The sequence below is a fragment of the Gossypium hirsutum genome, chromosome A09, assembly GCF_007990345.1.
Source record: "Gossypium hirsutum isolate 1008001.06 chromosome A09, Gossypium_hirsutum_v2.1, whole genome shotgun sequence".
Classification (NCBI taxonomy): domain Eukaryota; kingdom Viridiplantae; phylum Streptophyta; class Magnoliopsida; order Malvales; family Malvaceae; genus Gossypium; species Gossypium hirsutum.
Window position 1 is genome coordinate 39,794,720 of NC_053432.1, and position 11,228 is coordinate 39,805,947.

An 11,228-nucleotide genomic window follows, 5' to 3' on the forward strand; every position below is an offset into this window, starting at 1 on the left:
ATATACCACTGTCCCTATTCTTTCAATAATCTCATATGACCCAATGAAACGCGAACTCAACTTGCCTTTGCGACCAATCTAAGAATTTTCTTCCACGGAGACACTTTCAAAAACACTTTATCACCAACCTGAAATTCAATATCATTCCGTTTCAAATCCACGTATGATTTCTGTCGATTCGAAGCTGCTTTCAAATAATCACAAATTACTTTCACTTTCTCTTCAATTTTTCTGATCAAATCAACCCCGTGAATCTGTTTCTTACAAAGCTCGGTCCAATACAATGGTGTTTGGGATTTACGACCATACAATGCTTTGCAAGGTGCCATTTTTATACTCGATTGAAAACTGTTGTTATAAGCAAATTCGACCAACGGTAGATATTTCTCCAAACTACCTTTGACCTCTAAAATACAACAGCGAAGCATATTTTTTAGAATTTGGATTAGCCTCTCAGATTGACTATCGGTTTGCGGATGAAATGTGGTACAAAAATTCAACTTTATACCCAACGCTTCATACAATTTCTTCCAAAATCACGACGTAAACCTCAGGTATCTATTTGAAATAATAGAAGTAGGCACCCTGTGCAATCTAACATCTCCATAATGTATAACTCAGCTAGTTTATCAAGTGAATAATCTGTATGTACTAAAATAAAATGAGCCAATTTCGTTAGCCTATCAACAACGACCCAAACAAAATCTTTCTTTTCAGAGTCAGAGGTAACCCCGATACAAAATCCATCGTAACTCTATTCCATTTCCACTCGGGTATCATCACAGGCTGAAGTAAGCCCAAAGGCACTAGATGTTCAGCTTTCATTTGTTGACAAATCAAACATCTCGTTACAAACTCTGAAATGTCTCGTTTCATGTCTGTCTACCAATACAATTTCTTCAAATCGTTATAGATCTTTGTACTCCCAGGATGAACAAATATACAACCATTATGTGCCTTATGAAGAATTTTCTGAATCAGTTCAGTATCTTTCGGTACACAAATCCTTCCTCAGAACCTCAAACAATCATCGAATCCAATCTGATATTCTGAATTAGTATTCGATTTGCATTGAACTCTTTTAGCTTGCAACTCATTATCACCTTTCTAAGCTTCGCAAATTTGCTAAAGAAATACCAGTTTATCTTTCAACTTGGGCAAAATCGATCCATCATAAAATAAGGTTAACCGTGTATTCATCTCCCTCAAAGCAAACAAGACTTTCTACTTAAAGCATCTGCAACTACGTTCGCTTTCCCCAGGTAATAGTCGATCACTAACTCATAATCTTTTAATAGTTCAAGCCATCCCGTTGTTGTAAATTCAAATCTTTCTAAGTCATTGGTAAAGAGGTGACACTTCTCACCGAATAAATGGTGTCTCTAGATTTTGAAAGTGAACACAATAGCGGCTAGTTCCAAGTCGTAAGTCGCATAATTCTTTTTGTGCGGTTTCAACTGCCTCGAGGCATAAGCTATCACTTTACCCTCTTACATCAACACATAACCTAAACCGTTCAATGACACATCGCTGAAAATAAAAAATTCTTTTTTCCGACTAAGGTTGCACTAACATTGGTGCCTTAGTCAACAACGCTTTCAACTATTCAAAACTCTATTGACGTTTCTTAGACAACTCAAATTTCACATCTTTTTGTAACAATCTGGTCATAGGTGTAGCAATCATCGAAATTCCCTTAACAAAACGTCGATAATAACTAGCCAAGCCCAAAAAGCTTCTAACTTCGGATACATTTTCAATGGTTTCCAATCAACAACTACTGAAATCTTACTCGAATTAACCCGTATACCTTCCGCTGAAACAATGTGTCCTAAAAATCTGACTTCTTGGAGCCAAATCTCACTTTTTCTGAATTTAGCAAACAATTTCTTATCTCTCAAGGCCTGCAATACAATTCTTAAATGTTCGGCATGCTCAGAATCATCTTGGGAATAAATCAGGATGTCATCAATAAATACAACCACGAACTTATCTAAATATAGTCGAAAGATTTGATTCATCAAGTCCATAAAAATGGTAGGAGCATTTGTTAATCCAAACGGCATAATAAGGAACTCATAATGCCCGTACCTTGTTCTAAATGCAGTCTTTGGCACATCTGGATCTTTAACTCATAATGCCCGGATCTTTGAGAACATTCTTACCCCTTTCAACTGATTGAACAAATCATCAATTCTCAGTAAGGGATACTTGTTCTTTATCGTAACCTTGTTAAGCTGACGATAATCAATACAAAGTCTCATTTATCCGTCTTTCTTCTTGACGAATAACACTGGTGCACCCCAGGGCGAAAAACTCAATCTCGCGAAACTCTTATCTTTCAACTCTTACAATTGAGATTTTAATTCTTTCTGTTTAGTCGAAGCCATTCTATACAAAGCTACCAATATCGATGAAGTCCCCAACACTACATAAATAGCAAACTCGACTTCTCTAATCGGTGGCAACCTAGGCAACTCTTCTGGAAATCTGGGTATTCACAAACTACCAGCACAGATTCAATCTTCAATTCAAAAACTTTCTTATTCAGTATATACACAAGATAAGCTTCACACTCTTTTCTTTCATACCTCTTAGCCGATATCGATAAAATCACAGTAGGCAACTCACTCGACTCATCCGATTCAATCCAAAGAATTTTATTATCTTTACATTTCAATTCAATAATCTTTCGTCTACAATTCACTACGACATCATGTAGAGTCAACCAATCCATTCCAAGAATTACATCGAACTCATCAAATGGTAAAAGCATTAAGTCATCCGAAAAACTGTAATATCCCGAATTAGGGCCTAATCGGAATAGTGGTTTTGTGACCACAAATTCGAGATAGAAATAATTATTTTATGATTCAAATTTGTGGTCACAAAACCACTATTCTGATTAGGCCCTAATTCAGGATATTACAACTTGATGTAATACGAAAGCATTAGTAGTCTGACTGGTTTATAATTTGTATTGCTCTATTCCTTCAGGCATTCTATTATATTCTGCCTGATAAAAAATGATGAGAGAATATGTATGATACTATGATTCTGGTTCTTCTACTTGATGCTCCATTTGATATGTATATATATGGGAAGATACATTGTTCTTGTTGCATTTGATTCCAGTGAGATTAAATGATGTTTTCTACTGGATTTCTTTCTCTGAGGAATTATCGGGATCTTCTATATTTTCCTATGAGTTTGGTTTTCAATTTTCCGGCATAGTATCGTATCTTGGATTTCTTTATTCGGTTTTCTTGTTATATTTATTCCGTAATTTGTCAAATATGACTCATGTTTAAAGTGCATTCTTAAGCTCGTGATAATCATGTCAAGTATGACTATACTTCTGATTTGATTTGGGTAATGTGGTGATTTTAGTAGTGGTATTATTTTCGTAATGGAAAGAGGGAAATGTGATAGTGAGTAGTAAACTAAAAGAGTACAGTGAGGATCAACTTCTGATGTTGAATTTCAGATTGGATCTAATTCATGGTATTATTATTCCAAGGCTTATATAGAAAGAATTGTATGAAGCTCACAGTGAAAATTTGCCCATTCATTCAGAGAGTAATGACGTTTACTGTAATTTGATTCAGATGTTATTGGATTATGATTTATTGATGATGAAAATCTGTATGATTATTTCAGCAGAGTGCAGGTCCTTTGATTGTTGGATTTCTTGGAATTATAGTCTCTATTAACCAAATTGAGATTTGGTTTTATGTCAAGATGACAAGGGAAACAGAGAAGGGTTGAAAATTTAAGAACAATTAAAAGATGAGTCCGTAAGCTTTCAGAATATATGAGAAATTAAATAGATATATTGGAGGCACCGCCTGAGTGAAAGTTCTTCAGTACTGAATATGAAATTAAGGAATCTAAGTGAAGACCACTTTTCTGATAAGATTTTCGGGGACGAAAATCCCTAAAGGGGGGAGAGTTGTAATATCCTGAATTAGGGCCTAATCGAAATAGTGGTTTTGTGACCACAAATTTGAGATAGAAATAATTTTTTTATGATTATTTTGAGGTCTATGTTATGATTTCATGATTGTGTGAAAATTTCGTGAAGAAATTCTATGCATAAAGTGCTTAATTTGAAGTTAGGGACTAAATTGAAAAAGATGCAAAACTTGCATTCTAGAAGTTTCTAGTATGAAATTGCTTTGAAATATTAATTAGGTATTAAATAGAAATTTGACCAATTTCAAAGTTTATGGAAAAAAATTGGACATGGATGGAATTTTTGGAAAGTTTAGTAAAAAGAGCATTTTGGTCATTTAGGGGTAAAATGAATTAAAATACAAAATTAAAAGCCAATTTTGCTCATCTTCTTCACCATGGACGTGTATACCAAGGGAGACTCCATGGCTAGGGTTTTCAAGCTTCCAATCTCGATTGTAAGTCCGTTCTAGCCTCGTTTTTAATGATTTTTACGTTTTTGGAGTCCCGGTAACTTGATTTAGCTTATGCTAGCAACAATTCAACCTAGGATTCATACTTGGAAAAATAACCATAGGTGAAATTTGTGTATTTTGGTGTTTTATGATAGAATATGAGGTTTTAAATTATGTTAGACAACTTGTGCTACTCGGTTTTAAGTGAAAACGAGTAAAAGGGCTTAATCGGTAAAAATACCTAATAGTCATAAGTACATATTAGAGTGAGGATTTGATGTTTCCATAGAAGGAAAAAATGATCAGCATATCATAAAACATAAGAAAATAGGATGAATTTTAATTTTCGAACCTTGGGGCAAAAGTACAAATATGCAAAAGTTTAGGGGTCAAAATGAAAATTTGTAAAAATATGATTTTTTGGACCCGTATGAATAATGTGACTAATTATTAGGCTAAATGTGATATTATAGATGAATGAAATCGAGATTCAGGCTTAAATCGGGAAAATACAAGGTTATGGACTAAAATGGTAAATTGTCGTTTCTGGATCGAGGTAAGTTCGTATGATAATAATAATGCAATGTTATGTTTGAATTATATTTCTTACTATTATTGCATATATTGTATGATTTAATATATTGGAAAAGTTGATGGAATGGTGTTTATGATGTGGAAATATGACATGAAAGAATGTTACATGAAATGCAAGAAAATGATGAAACATGACAAGTGATATATGAAATATGTGATATATGTTATGTAAATTCTTAAAAGCTGATTTGATATTTGAGTTGTGTCTTATTATACTATGAATGGACAATTGGTACTATGGATAGTGAGATCGACACTTCGAGTAAGTTCGTACATAAATAATCTATCGATTCTTTTTATGTTATTATATTTTGATATTATATGAAATGTGGCTGCCTATCAAATGGTTATTTGATGTAAGTTATGAATTTAAATTGATTACGGACAATTTAGTAAAATGTTGAAAAGTGAGGAATTTCCCGGTTGAACCTTCGGAATAGAAACGATACAAATGAACTATGGTGAGGTCACGTGTGTAGTACTAAGTGCAGGCTACTACGTGTACAGGATAATTGGTCTTATGTGTAGTACTAAGTGCAAGCTAGTATGCGTACCCGAAAATTGTGATCACGTGTGTAGTACTAAGTGCGGGCTACTACGTGTACCAGATTATTGGTCGCATGTGTAGTACTAAGTGCAGGCTACTATGCGTACCAGATAGCTTCGGCTACAAGTGTGGAAATGGGAAAATGTGCAGGCAATTGTGTATTTGTTATTATTCCGATGAGTTCAACGGGAAATCGATTAAATGAAAATACATGTGAAAGTGATTATGTGATGAACAAGTGCAAGTGTATGTTTATTTGAATTTATGAGCAATATGCTCGATATTTGAGCAAACCTCGATAAAATGGAATGGATTAAGTGAATTGTGTAAAAGTGAACTTTAGTAGTAAAACAGTGTTGGACAGCAGCAGTTACGTGATTTTAAAAATTTACCAAAAATTGTGAAAGTTGAATAAAAATGCAAATGAAAAATAAATCCTAATGAGTTTATTTTCACATAAAATAAAACAGGGGAAGCAAAAGAATTCTAAATTGTGTGATATTTGAATTCTTGTGAAACAGGGTCTGAATGAATTCGAGATCCCCTGTTCTGACTTTAGAAATTCACCATAAATTGTAAAAACAATTTTGAGAGTCATACCTTACATGCATGGATTCCTTATTGAATCTAATTTTAAGGGAAACAAACGGCATGATCGTTGGAATTCTGTGCAGGGATAAATTTGGTTCGTAGTGCACAGGGGTCAGAGTAGTCATACCCTGAAACAGGGGATACTTTAACTAATAAACTGTACTAAATGGCCCAACCAAAAATTCTAAAAACAAATTAGTAAGTAGAAATATGAGTCTAGTTTCAGGGAAAATTTACAGAATTGGATTTCGAGTTTTTTACCTTGACATATGATTTTTTTTTTACACTGGGACTCCAGAAAGTAGCCTGTCCTGAACCTATGTAATTGTACAATTATAGTGTTTTATCTTGAAAAGCATGGTAGTAATTGCTTATTATTTTCATATGAACTTATTAAGCATAAAGCTTACCCATCCTCTCCATTTTTTTAGTATTGGCAGGTCGGTTCGGGGTTGGAGATCGTCGGAGGCAAAATCACACTATCAAACTATCATTTTTGGGAGAATTAATTCAAATATTAGAAATATCAAGTGAGTGGCATGTATAGGAAGTTGGTTTGTGATATGTAATTTTCATTATGATTTTGACCATATGTATTATTCTGCATTGAGTTATCGTATATGATCATGAGATGTAGTCCTTATCTATTATGGTTTATAAGTTTAATTAATCGTGCTATGTCCTATGTTTTGATGTGATGATATAGTTAGCTTTGTTTGTTATGCATGTGTTCGAAAAGTTTTGAATTAAATGAAATTTTATGTTCCAGTTTTCATCTACGTGTATTGTTAAGTCTGGTAATGCCTCGTACTCTGTTCCGGCCTTGGATACGGGTAAGGGGTGTTACAAAAACAGTGACCCCGAATCATTAAACTTGCAAACTTTATCAACTAAAACATATTTGCCTAAGAGGTTCGACACTTTAATCACATACTTTGTAGACTCAATAGGTAAATTCTTACTGGATACCAAATTCATGCAAATATAAGAATAAGTTGATCCAGGATCAATCAATGCAACTACATTAGTTTCATAGAGAGAAAATGTAACAGTGATAACATTAGGGGATGACACATCTTCGCGAGCGCGAATAGTGTTGGTTCTAGCAGGTGCTCTAACCTCTGATCTCACAGTTAAATCTTTTGTTATAGCTCTGCTACTATTCCCATTTCCTGTATTTCTTGATGGCCTCCCTCTAGTGGCAGTGTTTGATACGATCCGCCTCAGGGTGAGTCGAGTCGTATGCGATTTTGCCCGATCGTCTACGAAGAAGTACGTTCGGTTTGTTCAAAGGATGTTTTAAGTGAATAATGGCAGAAGCTATGTAAAAAGGATTCAAAGATGGGTTTATGGATATGAAGTTTATGTAGGTTTGGTTATAGAAAAATAATAAAAGAAGAAGGCAGGTTGACGCAACTAGTGACCTAGATAAGCCAACGAGTTCTTCAATGAAATATGAGAGAAAGAAATCTCAAAAATTTCATATAAGTTCAATAATGTTTTAAACTAAGAAAAAATATCCCTTTACAAAGGGTAATTTCACCTATTTATAGTGTTAAAATAGGCTAGCTGAATGGTCACAAACATTCAACTTAATGTGCCAATTAAAAGCTAAAATTTAATTCAAGTCTTTTCAAATTCTTGAGCCAAATAACTCCATCCTTGAATTCACTTTAATTCAGCTGAATGAATGACTTTAATTGCTTGAAAAATGACTCTTGAGTTAGCCCTTGGTTAGTCGAATGGACACCAACTCTTAACTAGCTTTCTAATTGGTGTTTGAATGCTTGAAATGACCTTTGAAGTGGTAAAAACGGCTGGTAGTGGAAAAGGTTGCTGCCAAAATTAATTTGAATGATATAATGCTCCTTAAACCTTCTTTAAATGATGTATAACCCTTCTTGTAACAACCCCCTTGCTTTGTAACCAAAAATGACTTGGAAAGCCACATTATTTAATTTGTAACAGCCTTGAATTGTAGCGGTTATGACTTGAAAAGACTTCTGCAATAAACACATTAAAATGAGCTTATTAAATGAACTATGCATTAATTATTCCAACAACTAGTTAATTAAAGAAGCATCATTAAATAAACTTAACTCGTGCATCAATAAATAATCCTAGGAACTGGATTAATTAAGAGCAACACTTATTAAATGAAGTTCAATAAATACACTTATTAATTAGACTAAGATGAGTTGAATAAATGTCCAACAACTCATTTATTAAACTAAGATGCTTAAATGCATGGTTTGAATTGCAAACTAAATGAACAAATGAGTACTTAATGCAAGACTTAATTTAATGATACAGACTTATACTAACATGGGAGTTACATAATGCATGACTTTATTAAATGCAGAACAGATAATGCATGTCATAATTAAAATATGTAGATCATTAATGCATGACATTAACTAAAGATGCATTTAATTAAACAAAACATAATTAAAGACTAAAGTATTGAGCTGGATCAAGCTCAAATGAGCTGAATTTGAACTGGACGGAGCTCATGGAGCTGGAAATGAATTGGGATCAGCTTGCCAACAATGCAAGGCTCGACTAAGGGAACTTGACTGATGGGGTTCGCTGGGCGCGCTCGCATCAGTGTTGCTCGGTCTTGTATTCTGAAAATTATCTTTCTCAACCCTCTCAAGGCAATCTGGAATGAAGTGATCTGGGAAGCCACATTTAAAGCAAGCCTAGTTATTCATTCTGCATTCACCGGGATGTCGTCTAACACAGTGTTAACATTCAGGTTTATTAGACCAAGAATTGCCAATGCTCGTTATTGACGTAGTTTGGGCCTTAGAACCCAAGTATTGCTTCCCACAATCTCTGTTGGGATACCCAGATGAAACATTCGAACGAGTATACAAATCAATCAATTTCTTTGATGAAGATTGAAATTACTTATTCAATAGTCTTTTTCTTGAATCTCTAGTCTCAAACTCAGCTTTTCCCTTTTCTTTACTCAACTCTCGTCTTTGCAAGCTCGGTCGACTAGCACAACCAATCCTTTCAACTCTAAAATCCCAACTAATAGCTTGGTATCCTCATTCAACCCATCTTCGAATCTTTTACACATGATGGCCTCGGAGGAAACACATTCCCGAGCATACTTATTGAGCCTAACAAACTCTCACTCATATTCAGTTACAAACATATGGCCTTGTTTCAGCTCTAAAAACTCTTTGCATTTCTAATCAATGAACTATTGACTGATATATTTCTTTCTGAACTCATCTTGAAAGAATTCCCAAGTAACTCTTTCTCTCGGTACCACAGATACAAGAGTATTCCGCCACTGATATGTTGAGTCCCTCAGAAGTGATATAGCACATTTCAAGCACTATCTAGTGTGCAAGAAAGCTCATCAAATACCCCGATAGAGTCCTCAAGCCAAAACTCCGCTCTCTCGATATCATCGTCAACATTAGCTCAAAATTCTTCAGACCCTTGTTTTCTAATCTTATCAATTGGCGGCTTGTCCAGTCTTAACAATTCTACACCTTGAGGAGCTATGGTAATCGGTTGGGGGTTAGGTGGGGGCGAAGGGTGTTGAGCAATCAGATTTGTTTGAACAAACTCGGCAAACCACTTATTCATCCTTTAGAAGAAGGCTTCCCTAGCCTCTTCTCCCTGACTCATCGTTACTAGTCTACTTTTAGATGGCACTATCCCTTGGGCGGGGTCCAACGCATTACTTTCAACATCATCAGCTATATCTTGATCGGGTTCCATTTACTATATGAAAATACAATTTAAATTGTCAAGATTCGTCACACTATCACCAATTATATATATGGCATGTATAGCTAGACTCTCACAAACGCTACGTTAGTTCGAGAATCGACTAAATCGTAGCTCTGATATCACTAAATGTAACACCCTCACCGTATTCAATGCCAAAACAGGGTTACGAGGCATTACTAGACTTACATCACAAATGATCATACAATTCTGAGTCATAAATTTCAACCAAATTTAAAACCATTTGCTTCCAGTCATAAAGTCCCTAATACGAGCCTACGTGGGTCAAAACATGCGTTGAAAGTGGTCCGCGATTAAACCGAGAACTTAAGAAATTTTTTTTACAAAACTTAGAAGATTTTTATCATGTACAGGGGTCGCACGCCCGTATCGTTTGGGACACGGCCATGTGGGTAGGTCGGTGGTCACACACGCCCGTGCCCTTAACTCGTATAACTCTCTGTTTTGTAAGGCATGAACAAATTGAAGTCACACGGCTAAGCCACACGCCCGTGTGCTAGGCCATGTGATTAATTAATTTTTATAAAATAGGTGCAAACCTTACATGGCCATGACACACACCCATGCCTGGGGCTGTGTCCCACAGACGGCTATCTACACCTTAATTTTGAGAAATAGCCCGTGTCTCTGCCCGTGTGCTCAATTCTGAGATTTTGTTTCTCAAAATTAAGGTGCAGGGGACAAATGGCCAAAACACAAGGCCATAGGGGCAGGCTGTGTGTCACACAAGGTCTAGACACATGCCTATGTGTCTACCCGTGTGGACAAAAATAAAGGCTATCTACCAAGCCAATTTGCCACCCTCATTGGACACACATATGCAACAACAAATTGCACAATTTATAGCATACGTAGACTACTAAAACATGTCATTTCAATACCTAACATAATTACAACATCATATTTTACAAAACCAAATCATACCAAACTCACATTCTCCAAGCTTCAATATGACTACCATTAATATGCATTGTATCATACAAATCTTCTAGCATATTAGCGAACCAAACTCAATCATTTAACAACAAAGCTATGTAGCCGTAAATAAGCATAAAGTGAACCATTACAAAACGCATAAACAAAAGGCATTGGCACATATATAAATAGGCTTACAACTATTTTAGTCAAAATAAGCCAATTACATGGCTAAATACCAAATAACCTTAAACAACTATAAGCCAACACATTTGGCCAAATTCATAATGACACATATCCCAAAATGACCAAGTCTCTATACATGCCATATACTCAAAATGTTTAAAATCATCGATACCCAAAATGATAGTTTGATAGTGTGATGTGATCTCTGATGA